The sequence below is a fragment of the Aethina tumida genome, chromosome 4 (genome assembly GCF_024364675.1).
Source record: "Aethina tumida isolate Nest 87 chromosome 4, icAetTumi1.1, whole genome shotgun sequence".
Lineage (NCBI taxonomy): Eukaryota > Metazoa > Arthropoda > Insecta > Coleoptera > Nitidulidae > Aethina > Aethina tumida.
In genome coordinates, this window is record NC_065438.1 from 9,477,122 (window position 1) to 9,500,777 (window position 23,656).

At 30.5% G+C, this 23,656-nt stretch overlaps 1 protein-coding gene and 1 long non-coding RNA gene across 4 annotated transcripts in view; one reads left to right on the plus strand and one right to left on the minus strand.

Annotated features, from left to right (window-relative positions):
• LOC109599048 (RNA binding protein fox-1 homolog 1-like) overlaps window positions 1-23,656 on the plus strand; it is a 48,289-nt gene that overhangs the window by 7,845 nt on the left and 16,788 nt on the right. The window lies entirely within an intron of this gene.
• LOC126265442 (uncharacterized) lies at window positions 5,669-16,140 on the minus strand. Its single transcript, XR_007547924.1, has 2 exons — window positions 14,572-16,140; window positions 5,669-5,993 (listed from the first exon to the last, which is right to left on the minus strand). It is a non-coding gene; the product is annotated as an uncharacterized LOC126265442 (long non-coding RNA).

Consider the following 23,656-nt stretch of genomic DNA (forward strand, 5'->3'; position numbering starts at 1 on the left):
TTATTAATATTCGTTGCGGGTGCGTGTTTCCTTCCGAAGGCGGATACGAAATAATTTAGTAAGCGGCGCGCAGAAGAGAACAATTTAGCATACCAAACAGACGGTCACACTAATTAGTCGATTCCAAATATATATTTTTTTTATTTTTGGACCTTGAAATTGGTTCAACAATTCCTGTTAAAAACCATCTGAAGTGTTTTTTAAATAATTTAGATAGCTTTAAATTTATTGTTACACTTTTTAAATAGTTCAGATGATTATCTTGAAGACTTTCATAAATAACTTGAACAGAATTACGTACACTTTTTGATACACTTGACCTAAAAAAATGTGCTTAGTATTTTCAAGTCGGAGTAAATTGTTAGTTAAGTGGCAAAGACACAATAATATTGTATTGATAAAGAAGAATGCAGAATCAATTGTTAATGAATTTTCACTGTGGCCGTTTTCTCTCAATAACCTAGAAATAATCCGATCGAGTTACACACATTTCGAATTCCTTCGCATATTTTAACTGTTGCTCGAAGTAAATGCGACTGGAACTAACTAAACACACGATATCTTACTTTGATTTACTTCCTGTTTATTATTTCACTTTGAACTAAATTGGCTTATATTATTTACATTTATAAAAACAAAACTACGTTCATTAATTAATATCACATCATTGTATTTTTTTAAAGAATAGTCCTACCTTGAACCGACTTTTTATGAAACAAGATTAATGTAGTAAGTGATCGATCGTCCGCAAGTGTTTAAAATATATAATTAGCTTTTGGGCAATCGGACTGTCGAATTAAATTGTCTCAAACGGTTTGGCAATATTCGCTTCGATGCATGAATAAATCATTTTTTCACGTTCCTTTGCCAACAAAAAACGATTGTTGTTGATGGAATTCCCATTTTCCGCTGGTGAAAAAATAGAAACGTTTGTTTATGATACGTTTATCACTCGGAAGTCAAAGCAAACTTTGCTTTAATAAAATAATAAGTCCAGTGAAAACAAAGAGTTTTATGGGTTGTGTCTACAAATATTTAAACGACGCGGATCGGCGCGGCGTAGTAAATAAATAATGCATGAACAATTCATCGACTGCATACGAAAATGCTCCTGCAACAAAGACGCCATTAATTTTATTCAATCGGCTTCATAAATATTGATTCTGTGCATGTGCATCGATAACTAAAAAGTAAAATTGCTTTGAAACTTTTTATAAATCCAAATAAATCTTTTAAGTCCCAGTTTTGTTTCTATAAATTGTTTAGTAAATTTTACCAATTTAATGTTTAATTTTATTATAGTTGCTGGGGCTATAAAACATTTAGAAACTAAGCTCGACTATTTAAAATCATAATAGAGTAGTACCTACTGGTGTTTCCGGTGTTTTTGTTATAAAACCTGTTATTTAATTTTTGATGTCCACTTTGGGACACGGTGTAATTACATTCTGCCATAAAATACGACGCAATTTTTTGCTAAAAATCAATTTTAGACGAAAAAGAAGAAAATAAATGGGGCAAGAATTATAATAACAGTTAAAATTAATGTAGCAAAATCTATTTGTGGTTTGAAATTGTATTGTTTGCTGTAAGCAAAACGAAATGGAACGGATCGTGTTTTTTGTTCGGACTGATGCCAATTGTCTCGGGTTTTCTCCAGCCAAAATATGCTGCATTCTAATAAAACTCATATGCCAAAACTGAACCGTAAAAATATGCTCTTTTCAAAAATATAAGTTGTCCATTCAGTGTTTTTATTTCACTAGTAATAAAGTATTAGTACCTATAAAAATTATTTTAATGACATTAATATTAATTAATGACGTTAATATTAATGTCTTATTATTTAAAATAAAATGTATCTTAATATTTAAACAAAGATAGACGGGTAACATGTTGTAAAACCTACAATTAAACAAGCAAAAACAGTTTTATATTAAATTTCAATGAATATTTTCGTGCCAAATCGTTTCATAATTTTTCATTTTTTCATAGTTGGGCTGTTTTCGAATGTGGGGAGCTGAGGCGTGCCTCTAGCCAATAAGATAACTCAAAATACAAGCCGATTATTTAGATTCAAAAACTACTTGATTGTGTGTGTTTTTATTAACAAAATGTGTATTTCCAGCTAAAATGACTATAACAAAATGTCCGTTGTTAAAGAAAAAAACGTGGAAGTGTAGGAATTAATAAATTATTTTGGTGGTCATGTCCTTTATTCTCAAAGGGTTGTGAAAATATTTAATATAAAAAAGGTCTTTGTGATTTGAAAAGTATATTGTGGACCAAATCTACATGACAAAAGCACTGATAATTCGAATTGTATGTTGTTAATTAGATGTGAATAAAAATAAAATATTGTTTTTGTTTTTTACGTATATATAACCCTACAAACCGTCACTGACGATAATATAAAAGAGAAAGAATTAAAATCGACACGGATTGAAAACGGATGAGGCACTTTATTAACGCTGAGCACAGTACGGTGAGGGGGACAAAGAGGAGGTCTTTTCGTTCATACGGGTCGCAGATGTTGTATAGTTTATAAAAAGGGTCTGGTTTATGCCTTCTTCGGTCGACTGCGAACCCCGACGAAACTTCATGCTCGCCAATTCACACTAATTTTAAATTGGATCCGTTTATTAGTTTGACTTTGTTCATTAGCTTGGCTGTGCCCTGAGTGAATTGCGGAAGTAATTCCAACAATTCATTCGTTTTAATTGTAATCACTAACTAAATGAACCTACCAAGTTGTGGCAACTGTTTGTTTTAAATTTTGATTTTTTTTTTGTTTTAGGTAAGTTGCCGTTGGTAATAACACTAGTTTCATTCGTAAGTACAATGTCTTTTTAATTAAACTAGTTTACACCAACTAGTGTACTTTAGTGACGTTTAAAAAAAATAATAACCAACCCATTTATTTATAATGGGAGAATAACGAAATCCTCGATTTTGACGAAATTAATTAAGATGTTAATGCTTACAACAAAGTTTGAACGAACTTAGTTAAATATTCCATTAAACTGAATTTGAGTGTATCTTGATTGATTCTTTTTCGAGTGCTCAACTTCTAACCGAAGAGTTTCCGGTGAAACGGAGAGCAAGAAACTTTCTTAATTTAGACGAAGGTATCCTTTATTTGTTTAATGATTGAACTGATCTAAATCGGCTTTTCAAATGGTGGTAACATTTAAATTAAAAGTTAGTTTCAAGATGCTTACGTTATTTGGGTATGTTTCTTTATCCACATCAAAGTGTCTCTTAATAATGCTAATTGAGATGAAACTGAGTAATCATGGAATTCCAAACTGCTAAAGTATTTTTCGACAATCAAAGGAGTAAGACATGAATATTTAAACTTCCTACAAACTTCTGTGAAAGTTCTTAATTAACTTAGATATTTTGACTCTAAATCATTATTCCAAAATTTGCTTGGACAAACAAATTACTTAAAATTATTATATATCTTTTGAATTATTGAAGTCATTTTTATATAAAAATAATTGCAAATCAAAATGTATATGGTGTGGTTTGAATGTTTCAATTATTTTTTAGACTGAAATGTGATTTTAGTTAATCTAAATTTATATCTAAACTTAAGTAATTTTGCCTAATTTAGTAACATAGGACATATTTAAAAATCTACAAATAATAAGGAAAAAACCAATTTCTTCATTATAAATTAATTCAAAATATTCTTATCAATGTTAATATTATAATAAATTTGTCATAATTAAAATTAGTTGTGTAATGGGATCTTTAATTGGAGGATTGTATCATATTTTGTTAAATTATGAGAATTATTAAACACAGCAGTCTGCTGTTGTTATCTTGGTTTGACTGAAAATTGATGACTACACAAAACACAAGTCAGATAACAGAATCAGTCTCACCAGTGTTTTGAAACGTTTTTAATACACCAACTCAGACAGGTAAAAGTTTCTACTTTATTTTGTGGGATTTTATCGCATAAATTTCCCTTAATAATTCATTTATAATAATCGTCAAGAATTTATGGCGTCTATTCAATCAGTTACACCTATTTATGCATAACGAGATGACATCATGTGTGACTTAATGTATAGTGTGTGTCGATAATCCCGTAAAAGAACCACAATAATAACAATAACATTCCTTGACTTTGTTTGAATGTGGGCAACAATGTCGAATTTAGGGTTCTCTTAGTTCCGCATCTCATGTAAAAGTAAAACCCGGACGTGTCGGGTGGGGCCATATTTCACGACGGCCGTAACACTTCATCGTGAAAATATATTTCCCGGACTCACTCCCTAAATTACCATATATTTAGTTTCCCGCGACGTTTTATGCGTCGCACCGGCAAAACTTTCGGTCCTATTTCAATATTTTTTAGATTTATTGTCGGCTCTTTATGTGTTCGTTTCCCTCACCGAAACCGTAAATCGAACAACGTGACGAACTTCCAAATTATTCGAGCGCACCTCCGCACAAAATGTCTTTGTTTATTTATAAATATCACCATCGATTCGCCTGCCAAAAATTACGATTGCATTCAATGTGCAACCGGATATGTGCCAGTTTAACTGCCAAGGTTAGCCCAACCAAATTCCATTTGGGCAACAATAAGATTACCGTATTTATCAAATTCTATTTTTGTTCGGTTTACGGTATATTATCATTTTTTAGCGGCCCCCCGAAAGCCATAAAGCTGTTTAAAACCCTTCAGGAAGAGACATTCAATCATGTGCTCTCCGGGAAATTCCCCAATAACAGTATTACGCCGTCGTTAAACCCAATATAAAATTTCCTCCGCTCCCGTCGAACAAAATGGTTGTTTCTGTTTTACTGTCCCGTCCGACACACACCACTTTTATTAGGACCGGACTCAATGCAACGATAAAAAGTCTTTTGTTTGATTTAGTACTTTTTCAGATCTGTTGAATTATTCCGAGATTATGGAAACAAGCTAAACAAGAACACCAAATCGAGGAGAGAGTCGCTCCGGAAATGGAAACTGCGCAATTTTCAAGTCCCGCTTGTGCTTTTATTCTGATAAAGAGAAAACAAACGCAGGGTTTATGAAAATGGCAACTCTCGCTAATGGATTGAAAACGTCTAATGAAATTTTTTTAAAGATCCAAACGTTTATCTTGTTAACACGGCATTACCGTCGTTCACCGTCGCAGCGGCGTAAAAGTTATTCATTGTTCGCCATCCATTAAAAATCATCACATTTGAATTTACATTACAGCATCTTTTCATCCCTCCGTTCGCGATGTAAAATTCATAAACAACCTGTCGGAATCGCTCCCTAAATGAATTTACTTTCAGGGAGAAAGAAAATAGAGGAAAGAAAGTCATTATGTGGGTGTTACATCTTTTTATTGCTCCGGGAAGCGTGGCTTTAATTAAACTTTGTTGGCCTGATGAAAATTGACAAATCCCTGCCCACAATTTTCTAATATTAAAATCCTAATCTAATTAGTCTGTATTTATAAACACCAAACTTCTTTCCTTTGATATATAATTTAAAATTCTGAGAGTTTAAAACAAGAATTTTTACAGCCAAATAAAATAAAATATTAGAAGCATAAAAAGTTTTGACATTTTATTACTAAATTTGTTGTACCGTAATAATAACATACACAACACAAAATTAACACGTCAAAATACAGACAAACACACAATGTGTCTAATGATTACTGTTGTTTATTTATTTTGTTTTTATACCAACATGTAATTTGTATCCTTATTACATGCTATACTATTTTAATGAATGCGTTTCCTAATTAACGTTCACGTTCATTTTTACTAATTTCCCTTGTCTCGTATCTATTCCCGCCTCGGTAAAAATAGTCGAGGAATAAACAATAATGATTTTGTTAACTATATTTTTCGCTAAAACAAAATAATTATATGAAGAAATATATTTCTTTTGTTCCACATTTAACTAAAGGAATTCGCAGCAGTTGCATTTTCTCAGCGATATCGGCTTTCACTGCATCAATCTGAAACTAAACATTTATTATCCGCGTAAATATTTACTACATTTTTATTGCCAATGTTTAATTGTTAAAAATAATGAGTCATTATATCATTTATTTTTCTTGCTGAGTTATTTTTTATTCGTTGGAGATGTTGCATGTGTCTTTCTCAATTTGTAAACAGTCGTTCTTTGTCTGATATAATGGGCATCAATCAAAGTTGATTTTGTTGCAAATCGTGGTCAAAGAATAAACAATCAGTTAGCGTACGTTTCTGTAATTTTTTAGACGAATAAATTCCGATATTTTTATAAACAAAAGTATTAATTGCAAAATTGTGGAGTTTGGATAACGGTAATTAACAAAATGACTAGACACATAATTTAAAATAAACACATTGCAAAATAAATACGACTTTCACCGCAAAAAAATGTCTTAATCGAAAAACAAACATTCGAATGGACACCCATAAAATTTGCCTTTGATTATGGAAGACACTACCCAAACAATAATCTGTTGTTATGTATATTGATTAAGTAATTTATAAAATATGCAATAAAAATCAATGTCAATGGAACTGGGTCAAGAAGTAATATGGCAATTAAGTAAATTATTGCTGATAAATAGAAAGTGATGGGTTCTTTTCATTTCATATCCTGAATCGTTAATTTGTGTTTTTGATGTGACCGTTACAAATTAAGCAACGATCATTTAGCAACGAGCTCGATTTTGACAATATTAAATGGAATTTCACTTCCTCACAAAGTTAATTTGAGTTTCCAGCGCGTAATTCCATAAAACCGCCAAATATGTTTTCTCCGGAAACAGAATTCCAATAGACGATGGTTGCGTCGCGAGCATCGCCCAAATTCCTGAGTGCAATTCCGCCGTTCTTTAATTAGGCTCCATCCGATGCATCGAGTGAATACTGAAACCGTTTCAGCAGTTTCGGTGTGGGAAAGATAATTCGGTTATGTGCGAGTTGTGCACGACGATAAAATCATCGTCGAGCCGCAGTTAGATGTAAAAAACTTTTCCACCCTATCGGATCGTAATGGAAAATGACATACACGTAGACAACGTTTTCATGTTGAGTTTGCAAAACTGAACTGGTTTCATTATCACATTATTCTTCGCTGTTTTAAAATGACGTTTCTCGCTTATAAAACGTTCAATACATCCAAGATAACTGGGTTTGTCCACGTCAAAATATTACGTGTAACGAATTTATGGATTGGATAAATTAAAAATTTAGTTGTATAAAAGTTTAAATGTAATATTATTAAACGGAAAATAAAGGTTTAACAATGTTAAACGTCCTAATTGCTCGATTGATTTTATCCGATCACAAACAAAAATAAAAGGTTATAACTGCAATAGAAATATAACATTTATTAAACGAAATGTGCACCTAGAGCGAAAATGGAAGAATGCAATTAGTTCAGTCGGGAATCGCATCGAAATTAGATGGGAGAAAAGAAGGATCGTACATCGTACATCGCACTGGCGTCGTTCCAGACAAATTAAAATCCTGGGGGAGAGTCACCGGAATGATAAATTGGTCTCGTGCATTTCCACAAGTTTAACTGAATTAATAACAATGAACGGTTCTGCGTCAGATTTATTATATTTATGGCACAATATAGTTTTGAAAATATTAATTATTTTATAAAGAAGTATCTCACAAACATCCATTTCGAGTGAATGAGCCACAGAGGAACTAATTTAAACTTGTCCGAACAATTATATTTAGATCATTAATTTAATTTCCTCGAGTTAACCAAATTCTCGTTTAATGGAAGTATCAAGTGTCATAATTAAAAGAATTTTACAAATATTTCGAATTTAAATTTGTGCTGGACAAAACAAAGGAGTAATATGAAAATTTTTTCTAAATATTTAAAATTTTATTAGTGGAATTTAGAAAGTCACAGAGGAAACAAATTAAAAAACTTGTTAAAACAAATATATTTTGATCATTAATTTCTTCATTTTCTTGAGTTAACCAAATTCTCGTTTAATGAAGAATCAAGTATCATAATTGAAAGAATCTCGATTATTCCGATTTATATTTGTGCTGGACAAAATAAAGGGGCAAAAGAGGAGTAATATGAATATTTTTTCTAAATAGTTAAAATTGCATTATTGGAATTTAGAAAGAGAATGAGCCAGACAGGAAAGAAACTAAAAAAATATATTTTGAACATTAATTTCTTTATTTTCTTGTGTTAACCAACTTCTCGTCTAACGAAGAATCAAGTATCATAATTCAATGAATTTATGTATGTATTTATGTCCTGGACAAAATAAAGGAGCAGAAAAGAATCAGTATGAATATATTTTCTACATATTTAAAATTGGATTAATGTAATTCAAAAAGAGAATGAGCCACAGAGGAAAGGAATTAAGAACAAGTTAAAACAAATATATTTTGATCATTAATTTCCTTGAGTATCAAGAATTTCACAATCAGTTATTCAGAGTTATAATTGTTTTGGACAAAACTAAGGAGCAAAATGAAAAGTTTTCTAAATAATAAAAATTAAATTAGTGGAATTCAGAAAGAGAATGAGCCACGGGGGGAACAAATTAAAATAAAAATTGTTAGAACAAAAATATTTTGATCATTAATTTCTTCATTTTCTTGAGTTTGTTCCCAGGTTTTCGTTTAACGAATAAATAAATAATAAAGACTTCGAAGAAAACAAAAAATAAATATTGTTTCATGTTAGACACAGATGTTAACAGCTGCCGAATTATCCCGTCAAAACAGCGGTTGAGCGTAGTGGTTTAATCGTGAAATTAGTACCTCTAAAACGCTATTAAAACACGATTCCATTCTGTCAGTGTTGACAGGAGGCAAACAGCATTGTTTGCACTGTAAATAAGTCATATTTTATGTCGCGACCTTTCATTTACTTTAATCATTTTCTTCCGGTGACAATAAGACCGAATTAAAATATTCAGTTTTTGGTGTTTATTTGAAAATTGGCTTCAATTCGCATTATTTTAATTTTAAATTTTACCTTGCTACAGAAAAATTATACAGTTATCACCATTAGATAACTAAAATTGTTTATGGAAGTATACATTTACAGTAATCAAATAAGTATACATTTACAGTAAAAATGTTAAAATAAGTAATAAGGTGTTTTAATATTTTAAAATTACACACTTTTTAATAATAATCGTGTTTAATCAATATTGTATCAATTGTACATGATTTAAAACACAATTTGTGATAGATTTTTAACAATACAACTTTCTAATTTAATCATTAATCAGTATCTTAAAAACTAAATGGACCGTCGAAGTGACTCGTAGTTAGTTTCCAATATACAATATAACACAATTTATAAGCTTATTATTATTTAATGGAAATTTATAATTATTGCCAATAATTAAATGTAATTATGTGTAACTGCTTTGTAAAATTATTGTAATAATTTATATCATATTTATTTCAAATCGTTGTAAAGTAAATTTAACCTCGTTTAAAAATATATAATTTGTATTTATTGAAGTGATTTCTTTGTTTAGAGTAATAAGAAATTTAATGTTCTGTAAAATGTAAATATAATAACTTTTTGTATTTTAGTAATTGTATCTGTTGACGACATAATTAAATTTCGATTGCGAGTTTTCCCAGTCCCAAAAGAATAGAAAAGAGAAGTTAACATGGGACAGCACCGAATTGATTGGTCAGAAATTGATTTAATTTTCTCCATTCGTGTGCGTTGACTCACAATCGGCTAAAAGGACAAAGGAAAATCCAATTAATCGCCTCGGAAAAATGTCAAGGTGATTTTCTCTTGTCTCTCGAACAACTGACAATTTAAATAAAACATCCCGTTTGATCTCGATACAATTTTGGTGCATTTTTTGTCTTTGGAATCCGGGTCAAGACCGACGTCGATACGATTCGACGAAAAATATCGCGGGTTTCGTAGACACCGAAATGGGAGCACGTCACTGGACCCACGTCATTCTGCGTTTTAATTAAAAGCAACTGGCTGCTTCCTTTGAATGTGTGCGCTGCTGCTTGCTGAGAAACTTTGCGTGTTTTTATCATAAAGTCCGGTTACATCAAAGCCTCAAACGCCTCGTTACCGATTACCAATTTTACACGTAAACTCTGTTATATTCACAAATCTGGACGATCGATATTTTCAGCTTTTATTATGATTAAAGCAGGATACTAATTAATCTAATGCAACGTTGTAATAGCACAAAGGCCTAACGGATTTCGGTGCGTGTCCGAGAATAATAAGGATGGAGGAGCGAGTCGAAATCCGACGGCGGATCTCATTTTGAACTAATCCCAAACCGATGATGGCCGCTCCAAACGGAGCAACTCAATCCAACAATATTAATTTTTTTTTTTAATAATAAAATAGCTATTTATGGCTTCTTGAGCTTTACATTTTGTTTCGACGAGAGAAAAGAGAACTCTAAATCACAAAGGCATTATTTCCAATCAGTTGGAGTTTGAGCAAAAAGTGTCTAAAGGGAAACTAATGCCAGTCACTAAATAAATTGAACACGGGAAACCACTTATGAAGCTCATATTTCTCGACTAGATTTATTAAAAAAGATAAATAACACACACACGTTTAAAGCCACACGACATTTTCGCCAATAAATCGGGGAGCAAACTCTTTATTACGAAAGGGAAAATTGATTGAAAACGTTGGCTGTTAATATAAATTACCTATTGTGCAAATTAGTGTATATTTTATTTTAATTAAAAAAGTTGACCTCAGGCAATGTAAAAAGTTGAATAATAGCCGCAGTCGGTTAGTAAGTTTAGTGGATGGTGTTTGGTCATTGACAAAGAGACCGTTCCCGTTCCGGATGCGAATTATGCGCCTGCATCAATCAGAGGAGCATGGACGCGACACGAGTACAAGAACCCTTTGTTCATTTCCATGGCTCTGCGACCAATCGATTTTCATCGTTTAATTTTATCTCGCCTCGGGAATACCACGTTTGACGTCCATTCTGTTTAACTCTTGTCACATAAATACAATTATCGTTCCATTTTTAGTTAATATTTAAAAATTTCAATATACAACTCAAATTTCAGGAGTCTACTAATTTACTTCGAGTTATCGACATTATAGTGACGAAACAAACTAAGTATTTATTTATAATAATTTACGTTTCACATTTACAGTGGTGGCCAGAAAAAAGGCACACATCACTGTTAATTAGGACAGACACACCTCTAATTAAATATTAGATATTATATTTATTATATTCTTTCTACTATTATTCATTTTCTATTTATATCAAAATAATTTCTACTAAATCTTAAACAAAATAAATGGGAAACCAGATAGGTCATAGAAATATCTCACATCTAAAAAATATATATTTGTTAAATAATGTATACATAACTTTAAACAAAATTGTTAGTATTTGTGGATAATTTTGTAGTCAATGATGAGGCAGTGATTTAGTTCTACTAGGCAAAAAAGTATTACGTCAACTGATTTATCCAATTTGTCTGTCAATAAGACGAGTTGTTTTTTGTTAAGACATTATCTTACTGTATTTTTAGTTGAATGTATTGTTTTACATTTGTTAATAAGAATTGTAAACCATTTTTTATCTTACGTTTTTAGCGACATCAGCAATATTTAGACCTTGATGTTTCGTGTTAATTTTTCCCTCTTCTCTGGAGTGTTTCTTTCTTTATTCAATAAAATAATATAAATCCTACTAAGAATAAATTCCTACTATCAAATAGTAAGTAAATAGTTAACACATCTTTTACAATTTCCTTTCTGGAAGAGTTCCTCTTTGAATTTTTCCTGTAATACTTCTTTTTCCTCAAACTCACTTTGGCTGACTACATTAGAAATAATTTCATCTTCCAACGCCCGTAAATTTATTGAATGTCATTCAAAGATATTTTTCTTTTAACTTAGCTAATGGAATTTTATAATATTGCTGATAGAAATAATCGATCCCAAATTCTGGATTATAGTCCGGCTTACACACCTACGTTCTATACGGCAGCAACGATGTTAACACTTTCGAGAAAGGTCGAGAGTGAAAGAATGAATTTCAGCTTTTTATTAATCATGAGGTTGAAGCCTTTTACTTAATTTAATTGGATTGATTTTAAATTGTAATTTGAATTTTGGGGGTCACGAATCGTCTGGGTGTATTCTTTTTCGATAAACCCAATTAACTTAGCACTAAAGACTGTATTTTTCAAATTTACCTTGAAACTTGAAGTAGAGTTATTCGATTTAGGGAAATTCAGATTACAGACGGAAATCATTCAAAATGTACTGGGAACAATTCCATTTAAGGAAGTTCGAGTTACGGAGGATTAACTGTAATACTTTGTTTACTTATTCATATCCAATAAGAAAAATTGGGAGAATCTGTTTTGTTTTTCTGTAAACTTTCGGTTATGTTAATGTCGATTCGCATTTACATATTCGGTTTCGATTATCCGTGACATAACACAACCACTTTTATTAACTAGTTTATGGTAATTTGTCTTTGAGTTCCGTGATAAATTTTGAATACCGTCCGAGGGTTAAAATTGGATTTTCAATGGATTTCTAAAAAAGCCATTATCCTTGCATGAAGCTAATAAACCAGTTTTCTCATAAAGGAACGTTAAAATGCTGTTCATTAAATTCGTGTCTGAAACTGCACATTTATTACTAAACTCAATTAATAAAATTACTATAAATTAATTAATCGGGGTTAGTTTTAATATTGAGCTATGGAACGTTTTGACAAATTACGCTGAAATATTATTTGCGGTTACGTTTTTGACGGGTGCGCTTTTATTAAAATTTTATTTATGTTTTTGCGTATTTACATATTCGCATGCTTGTTGTACAATTGCCGGAACGTATTTACTGAAGAATAAATAATGAGGGCGATTTGCATTTTTGTCGTAATTACCTTGAAATTTACATTTCATTCATAACATTGAATTTTTTTCTAATTTCGTAAATACAGTAATCAATTGACGATCAAATTAGCAAACGCAATTGTACCGATGCGATGCGATGTGATGCGTTGGTCGGTTCATTAATATTTGCGGTCGACAGACCGAAACTACAATATTCATTTTACGCATCGAAGATGGTGGCAAAATGAAACGGAAATTGTAGCCATTGTTTTTTGGAAATACCTTGTGAAACGTAATATTTGCGTCCAACTGTGTTAAATTTTTGGTATTCGGTGGTTACAACATAATAAAAATTGTAGCTTTGCGAAAGTTGTAAATGTTAAAATTTACATAAGAATGCCACAAAAAATTACTAACATACTTAAGTTAATTAAGAACTGCAGTTACAAAAAACTATTACATTTTATTGAAAGTAAATTTAATGGGAAAATTCGTCGATATACACTTCGAAACACAACTTAGAAATTTTCATTTGACTTGATAAATGTTTAAATATCCATATTATTGTCAGTTATGCAGTATTTTTATAACAAATAACAACTATAAATAATTGTTAAGTAGTAGGTTACCTAGGTGCTTATTAAGATTTGAAAACAATTTAAGGGTCAAAAGTAGAGCAATTATAAATTAAAACAAAACGTATATTTAGCCTTCCTTTAACTTCTAACTAAAGGGTGGGTCATCTACTGTTTGTATGCAATTTTAAAACACAAATTTTTTGCGGTTCAATATGAAATATGAAATATTAACTATTGAATATGAAAAATATGAAATATGAAAAAATATGAAATATGAAAAATATAAAATAAGAAAAACATGAATTATAAAAAACATGAAATATTAAAAATATGAAATATGAAAAATATGAAATTTGAAAAATATGAAATCTGAAAAATAGGAAATATGAAAAACATGAAATATGAAAAACATGAAATATGAAAAACATGAAATATGAAAAACATGAAATATGAAAAATACGAAATATGAAAAACGTGAAATATGAAAAATATGAAATGACAAATATGAAATATGAAAAATATCATATGAAAAATATGAAATATGAAATGTGAAAAATATGAAATATGAAAAATAGGAAATATGAAAAATACGAAATATGAATAATACGAAATATGAAAAATACAAAATGTGAAATATGAAAAATACAAAATATGAAATATGAAAAATATGAAATATGAAAAAATATAAAAAATATGAAAAAATATAAAAAATATGAAAAAATATGAAATATGAAATATGAAATAAATATGAAATATTAACTATTAAATATGAAAAATATGAAATATGAAAAAATATGAAATATGAAAAATATGAAATATGAAAAATGTGAAGTATGAAAAATATGAAATATAAAATCTGAAAAATATAAAATATGAAAAACATGAAATATTAAAAATATGAAATATGAATAATATGAAAAAATATGAAAAACATGAAATATGAAAAACATGAAATATGAAAAACATGCAATATGAAAAACATGAATTATGAAAAATATGAAATATGAAAAATGTCAAATATGAAAAATGTCAAATATGAAAAATGTCAAATATGAAATATGAAAAATATCAAATATGAAAAATATGAAATGATAAATATGAAATATGAAAAAATATAAAAAATATGAAATATAAAAACTCTAAATACCTTTTTTCAATAAAATCGTTGGATCTTTGTTTCCAGTGATTATTTCTTCTTAACCAGCGGGTCTATGTCAAACCCAGAAAACCACATCCCTAAACCATAAAACTTTCTTCACCATGCTTCACAGTAGGTCTAGTGTACTTGGAATAATACCTTTTATTAACTGATCTTCTCACCCATGAAATGTCATCAAATTTAAATAGTAGGAACCGACTTTCATCGGAAAATATTGTTTTCCATTGCCCACGTGTCCAGTAGCAGAAATTAAGGGCTTTGTTCCTGATTTTCTTCTATATAGAGACAACGTTCTTTTAGTCTTCGACATACTGACATTTAGTTGCTTCACTTAGGAACCCTGCTAGAAATAAAAAGTTATATAATGTACAATAAGTAAAGATATCCATATATAAATAGAGGTACGAAATAATTAGACACTTAATAATTAATTATAAAATTTATTTAAATTAAAAAGAATCGTTGTTTTAATAAATTTTTTCGCTCTACATATGACCGATAGTGTATATTTAACACCGCACACGGTGTTCGAAAATAACTTCACATTCATTCATTTGAATGTGTCATTCGTTAGATTTGAACATTCCTCGTGCCTTCTTTTTTGCTCGCGTTTTCCGGAAAAACTTGTAAAATGTGTATTTGCTTAATTGCACGTGTAAACGTTCGTTTACGTTTTCAAAGCGGTCGCGTGACCAAAATTCTTACATTAAATTATTCACTTTGCTGAATAGATTTATTTTTGCTACATTAAAATGACGAACGTTAAACGAAGCTAGAAACGAGCAAAACCAGAGATAAATGTAAAAGTACATCCACATCCGCAATGTAAACAATTCCTACATTGTGGAACGAACGAACGCATCAATTAGCGGTCGGTCTGATTCATGGCGACTTTTAAGGCGACACCGTGCAACAGTTGTAGCTTCACTCGACCGATCCGACTAATTGTTTCTAATTGTTGTTTCGCTAATGCCCGCTCCTTGTTGTATATGTTGCGGCCTTGGTTTCAACTCTATAATGAGTAAATGTCTCTGTGGTGCAATAAGAATCGAGTTTAGTTCGTAATCGAAAACTTGATTGACAAGAGCGTGTGGTATTATGCTTTTTATGGGAAAAACGGGCAATTTCACGACGTGAAAGTGATTTTCAGATACACAATTCAATTTCCTTTTGCCTCTTGCTACAAAAGTGACGTGGAACATTATTATCAATTTGGATCGGTCACTGGAGGACCTCCTTTATTCGCTTCCATCAATTTTTATCTTTTCCACACGATTAGTGTGAAACATTTTAGAGATTGAAACTTTTTAAGCTAAGTAGGGATATATAAATCGGCGAAGAATGTAAGGCTAATCCGGAAAAGTTTCTATTAAGTGCTCGAAGGTGAAGTGCCTTGTTTACGACAAAGTGCTTCTCGAATTTAACCATGTTTTACTGCTTTCTTGATTTACAAAAAAGTCATTTCTAATTTTTAACGTATTCTTTTGCTGACGTTTTGAAAATTGATAGTTAAACAATTATTTTTTATTCTATATTTTCTTGTTTATCACGGATATAATAATGATTTATTAAATTGGCATGATAATATTAATGTTGTGTAATCAAAGTTTATGAGTTTATATATTGATGTTGAATATTTTATTAAATGACTTCAGCATCTGACATTATTTGTCGACCAAAGAACATTTTTCTTTTCACTAGCTAATGGAACTTCAACATTATCAATAACAAATACAACTTTTCTATCTGAAGGTAAAAATGAATTATCAAATTCCTTTCAAAACTTTTCTATTTGGAAGAAAAAAAATAATTGTTCAGTTCCATTAGCCATGATTCAAAAAGATCACCGATTATTTGGACTTTTTTTGTTATTCTTATAAGTTACACAATAAACCTAATTAACTTACCTCTTTGCTATTGTTTGAATTTTTTCTTGAAAAGTTTCTATAAAATGCTCTAAGGTATTTAACCATGTTCTTCTGCTTTTTTGATATACAAACAAATCAAGTCTAATATTTACCGTCTTTTTTATTGATATTTTGACAATTGACAATTAAATGATTACTTCTTATTCTGTATTTTGACATTAACTTTCTTCTTTGTCACGGACATATAAAATGATTTGATGATATCACAGCTTAAAATTTCATTGGTAATGTGGTCCCTGTCGAAATTAACTAATTCATTTATTGATGTAAACGAACCTTTGTTAAACGACTTCAGTTTTTGACATTATCTGTCTTTCAAAGAATATTTTCTTTTCACTAACTAATGAAATTTCATCATCTTGTTTGTTCATATAAATTATTGATCCCAAATTCTGGATTGCAGTCAGGCTTACATACATACTTCATACGGTGGTAAAAATATTATCATAGTCGAGGACATGGACTTTAGGAAAGGAAGAATGAGTTTCAAATTCTTTAAAAAAATCTTTGGTGTCAGTAATGAAAATTAAAATTTTCTATTATAACATGATCAAGAGGTTGAATCCTAGAAGTCATATTTGCAGGAAAATAATTTAAATGGATAGAATTTCAGTTGCGATTTAAAATGTGGATGTACGTGGAACAATTATCAATAATAAGTAATACTTTTCTATTCGGAGGGAAAAAAAATAATTGTCCAATTCCACTAGTGATGACTCAAAAAGATCAACGAACATTTAGAATTTTAATTTTCACGATAAACCCAATTAACTTACCATTAAAGTCTTAGTTTTTGTCTGAATTTTTCCTTGAAATTTGGCAAAGTGCTCTAAGGTGAAGTACTATGTTTACAACGAAGTGTTTCTCTAATTTAATCGTGTTTTATTGCTTTCTCGATTTACAAAAAAATTATTAACGTATTCTTTTGTTGACGTTTTGACAATTGACAAGTAAACGATTGCTTCTTATTTTGTATTTTGACATCCACTTTCTTCTATAATCACGGACATAAAATAATGATTTACTAATTTGATGATATCATAGCTTAGGCAAGTTATTAATAATTAAAAGTGTTAATTATGTAAAACACCGAGGGCTATACTATAATTAGTTTTCAGTTAAATTTCACTTTTGGCATTTTAACACGGGACAATTTAATTTTTGGTATGCAAAGTTTCCTAAATGTGGTTTTGCCTATTTTTGTGATAAATTTGAAAACAAATTGGACCGTTCAGATTGTCCTGATTCGTTGTTTAATCGACACAAAAGTGATTGTCAGAATTCCCATTAAAACAAAAATTGATATTGCTCAAAATACGTGACAATTAAAACGAGAACATCGAGTTTTCATGTTTGGTTGTCGATGTGAAAAACGTTGAAATTCAAATTGTTTCAAGCTGCACGTAAAACCTAAACGGATTTTATAACCTAATCTGTTCGGCACACGCCATTTTTATATAAACGTGTTATTTTCGAATTAGTTTGTAATTTTTATTTCGCCTCTTTCGTTAATTAAATCCCTTTACATCCGATGTTGTGCTGTTTCGTCTGTTCCGCTCTGCCTTTTCGCATCAATCCACTTAACTAAATTTACTTGTTTTCCCCCCGAGAGAGAACACGGAAAATTGGTTGAAAAATTGGTTCCGTTCGATAAAAGTGGAAAAAAAGGCCGGATGAAATGGAAAGGCAAGAAAGGGTTCGATGCAAATCGTATTGTTGTTGGCTTCCCCGTTTTAAATAGGAGCGACGCACGCCACGTTTTCATTTCAAATCAAGTGGAAGATCAAGGTCGACGCCTTGAAACCACCTTTACGTGTTCCACGATCTTTGATCTACTTATTTTCTCTATTTTAAAGCCATTTTTTATTCACAATTTAAAAATAAAAACCATTAAGTTATTAAACCGAGATCCGGATATTATATATGTTTTTTTTTGAAGCAGCATCTCGTTACGTAAACGGTAATGGACAAGCAAAGAAAATTGATCATCATTACGTTATTAAGATTTAACACAATGGATGAATAATTGCACATGCGATCGTGTTTTTTACTTATGTGCGAAGCGTTTGATTTTCCCGTGGGTTTGCTCCAATTATTTCATCGTTTCCTACAATGAACAATTCTCCGGACGGAATTTCGTTTCGGGACAAATCTCCATTTACAACATTGGATTACTAATGGGAAAAAATCTGGAATATTTTACTGGAGTAGGTTTTTAATTTGCTTAAAAAACCTGTGTAATTTATCTAAATTTACTCCACTATTTTTTAAGTCCTCAACAAGTTGCACCAACATTAAAAAAAAGTAAGCTAGGTTATAAACTTGTTTTGAACAAAGTGGAAATGCAATTTAAAACCCAATAATTCCAAAATTATTATAATACAAATCACGAAAACGTGTATTATGTAAATGTGTATTTCGCGTTTTGCGAGTGAATTTCAGGAACGGCTAATCCAAGTAGAAATCGCGGTATTTACAGGAAATCCAATTTTAATTAAGTCGTCTGTTTATCTACACTTACCACACTTCAGAACACGTTTATTGTCACCCCCGCTAAGAATTCTCTTTCCCACAGCGGTTTAAATATTTGATGAAACCGATATTTGGAATTCGCATCACACGGTTAAGTTATTGTGCCGGGTTTCAGGGGTTGTTGCATTTTTAACGCGACGCTTGAAAATTCCATTTCGTGGCCTCCAATCGACTTATTGATCTGGATGAAAACTTGTTCAGGTTCGGCTTTTCACATATATAGTAATCAAATACCATCAACGAAACAAATTGTTCCTCGTATGAATTCGATTAAACTGAAACTAAACATTGAATACACCGAATGCGCGATTTAATCAAAACTAATGCGATTGTTCCATGTCAGTTAAGTGTGGGTGTTTCAGATCGATCGATTTATCCCGAATGATTGATCTCCACTGTACCTTTCAAATCCTTTAAAACCATATTCGTGTGCAATGCGAAAGATTCGTGATTCTTGTCAGTTCACCACTTTAGGTCTTTCCATTTACTGTGTCTCCATTATTCACAAAACTCGTAAAATATCGGTTCTGTTCACGAACACTGTTCTCACAGCATACCCACTCAAATTATTTTAAATTGCACCGCCACAACATTGATACTAGCACATTTTCTTTTTAACGATTAAATGCTCGTATTAAATTGGAGTGAAATTCCGATTGGTTTGTCAATTGGAAATGCCTGACGTTGAACCCTCATCAAATTAGATTCGTGTTTCACGTAATCTGACCGGACAGATATCCGATAAGATCCCAAGATAAATATACGCGTACGGTTCCAGATACTCCTTCCCATTATTTCTCAATTTTCTCCAATGACAAATTTATGGGGGAAACGGGACTGAATACGTATTGGTCTCAGGTGGTAAATTTTAGAAATAAGACTGTGTATCAATGTCTATGGATACGATTGTTTGTTTCTTAATACCATCTTGTGTTGACTGATTCGATCTGCAGACATTTGTCAGTACTCTATAGAACAGAGAGTGTAACGGGTTACCAGTAGTAATTTTACTACTTTATGTGGTAAATCGTAAAACCAGCTATTTTTTAAAAAAATATAGATATTTAAGTTTAGTCTTAGATGAACAAAAATAAGCCAATCTTCAACATGTTTACTTGTTTTACTTCTCTTGATTCATAACACAGGAATTTAATTGAAACTCAGGTTAATAATAAACTAATTATATTTGCAAATGAATAATAGGAAGACAAATAAAAATATAAGATAAAGTGTTAAATCGGTAACACCTTGTTACGACAACTTATTAAAAGGGACGATTTTTTGCAAAATATTGATAATTTAGATACTAGGATTCTATCCAATATTAATTTTAAAATAAATCTTTATTTCCGTTGATTAGCATTTCTTAGTTGGAGATAAAATCACCCAATCTTCAATTGATGTTTGTTTTTTTTTGTTAATTTGTAACACAGAAATTTAATTATTTAATTGACAGATTAGATTGAACCTAACTACTTTTTGTAAACTAGGCGTCTAAGAAGAACGTCTACAACAAGATTACCACGTCAACCATGAAATTAACTAAGCAATTGTACCTTTTCTACCCTTAACATCATTATTACCAAAGTTTTCCTTATTATTATGAAACCCTAATCTAAATCATTGTATTTATGTGGTCCAGCTATTCTTGATTTTTATAACAATTTTGACAGTATTTAATCCACATAAACATATATAGTGTGGCTCATTTGAAATCTGAATACGTTCATTAAATTTGTACATTTTGTCCGATTTTAACAAACTTTTTTATTAATTGTAAAGCAATTGAAAAAAGAATACTATCAAATTTTTGATGGGAAATCTAACTACCCCACTGGATTAAGCACCTCCTGAAATAGAGATATACTAAGATTCATAAAAAATTAAATAACAACAACAAAGCATGAAAATGTGTATTGACAGATAAAATGTCAGGTCTTGTACTAAATTTCTTTTAAAAAATTATATAGAATAAACTGTCAAAAATAGCATAAATTATCTTATTTTTCAACAACATTGGGATATTATACAAATTGTATTATACTATTCTTAAATCTCAAATTTTAGTAAGTTTGTGGTAGAATTAATGTATCACATGCGGAAATTACCCCACAATAATTGAGAAAGATAACTACGAAAAAGATATAATAAATAAATAAATAAATAAAATAAATTTGTTATTAAGAGTATCAGAAAAATAATATAATTTTGCACTATTTTTAATAGATTATTTCATACTCTACTTCTAAGAATATGATTTTTAATATTACCACTGAATTATGAATTTGCATATTATTTTTATGAATGTTAGTTTATCCCCATTTCAGGAGCTACTTAATCCAGTGATGTAGTTAGATTTTCTATAACAGTATTTGCTAGAATGATTTCTTTAATTCTAAGAAATTACCCTGTAGGTTTGGTTTTGCATCATATATATATAATTGAAAAAAAATATATTTCAAAATCAGACGTATAAACATATGAAATATTATAAAACAATTATTAAATAATTTTTATAATTTTTTTTTATTTATTTATATTCAAATATTATTATATATTATTCCCTAATTTAAAAACCTTTACACTCATGACTTTTTGCTAATGAGCTTTTCTTATTAGTAATCTGAACTTTGAGTCGTAGAGGGTAAAAAAATATTACTTGTGTTGATATCAAAATCAAAAATGTGGTGATATTGATTACATTCCATTTTGTATAATGTTTAAATTTAAAACTATCATGGAAAATACACTAAAACGTATTCTTGAATTAGTAATGACATGAAAGTAATTAAAAAACTCTCTCACACACATCTTCTATGTCTTATAAATTAATGTTTTTTATACTAGTTACAAGAGGAACGAGGGTTATTTCAGTTCATTAAAATTCGATGTACATAGGAAATATGAAACACAAACTCATGAAACTTTTCGTGATAATATTCACATTTTGTTGCTAAGCCTTGTTCACATTATACTTGAAACAGGAAAAGTTATAAACTTGTTTGTTTGTCAAACTTTCCGCATCAAAACTAAACTACCCGGATCCTCTCCTGTTTTACTTACGACCACGATTGGAAAACACATGGAGGCCAAAAAGGTGTGCTCATTACATATTTAAACTTACAACTATTCCGATGCATTTTAGTTTTGTGAGATGAAATAACGGAGAGGTTATTACTGTTAGTTAGTTACATGATTTAAATTACCGAAGAGGATATCAAAAGAAAGTATAAACAGTTGATTTAATGTTTTTCGCAGATGGGACGAAAATTTGTAATCGCACTTAATGTGTCTATCATGTGTGGATTACCCAACATGTAAAACAAAATCGACGTAATTTTTAATATCAGAACACTGACATCATTGCGTCGATGAGAATGGCTCCAATTATTCCCAGGCTGTGTTAATTGAAATGAACTTGTTAATTAAAGGCGAGAGATGCGTTGAAAATAAAGGGGTACTTTGTGGTTGCAACTGTACGCTCTGTTAGGTCTCATTTTGTACTTGCTTTTGTTTTGCGGTCTCGCTCTTCTCTAGAAAAAAAAAATACTCGTCATTGTGCCTAGCTTGGGAGTTTCGAGGTTCTTTGAGGGTTCATTCATAATGAAATCATGGCGGGCGGAATGGAATTATTAAAGTTTGAGCAACCGACGCTGATTCGAGTGTGGTGCATTTTTAACCGGATCCTAATCAACAGTCGCTCCTTTGAGATGGATAAAATAAACAGCCCTTGAATGAAACGAGACTGAGACTGATTAAAACTAATCAACGTTTGCTTAACGAACTGTTGGCCAAATGCCAAACGCCCAACGTCGAACGTACGCTGCAATTAATCTAATTTTAAACTCGCTAAAAGGAAAAATTGGCGGAAGGTCTGCTCCACCAAATTCAATAATTCATCTCGCAGCCAGGGAGGAAATTAAGACAGAGTGCCAAACATCAAATTGAATTTCTTTTGTGGCGCATTTAACATTCGAGTGGTGGCAATTCGATGAGTGGGTTAAAGAAAACGGGAAATGGAAAATTCTTCATTGGATATTTTGTGCCAAACTTTGGGCCCGTGTTCCTTTGTTCTTCTTAATCCTTGTTTATAGGAAAAGTTTTTAACTTTTATATATTGATTGTGGAGAAAAAGTTAATTTCAACTTTATAATTTATTGTCTGGGAAACTTGTTTCTGTTTTACCCGAAGTAATATGTTTTTAAATTGAGTCATATTCCTGAGCAAATTGAAATACGTATTTCAACAATACATCATTCAAATTTTTAATTTTAGCCAACCAACAAAATTTGGTCTTTTTATGGAAAAATTCAATTTTACGTCGGAGTCGTATACAAAAACATAAAATCAGATTTTTTACGGTAATGTACACATCAAACATTAACGGTGTTATTGGATTATTGGAACTTTTAATTTTAGCCCCAAAAGTGGAAATTAATTGAAATACGCCTGTAAAATTGACTATTCATTTAACGTTTAATAAAATAGGTGAATGGGACAATTAATTAAAAACACGAACATTTGGGGTTGTTTTATTTAATTATTGAGTTAATTTGATGGATGAGAATTAAAGAAGGCTCAGATACATTACTAAAATTAATTTTTAGGAGTGA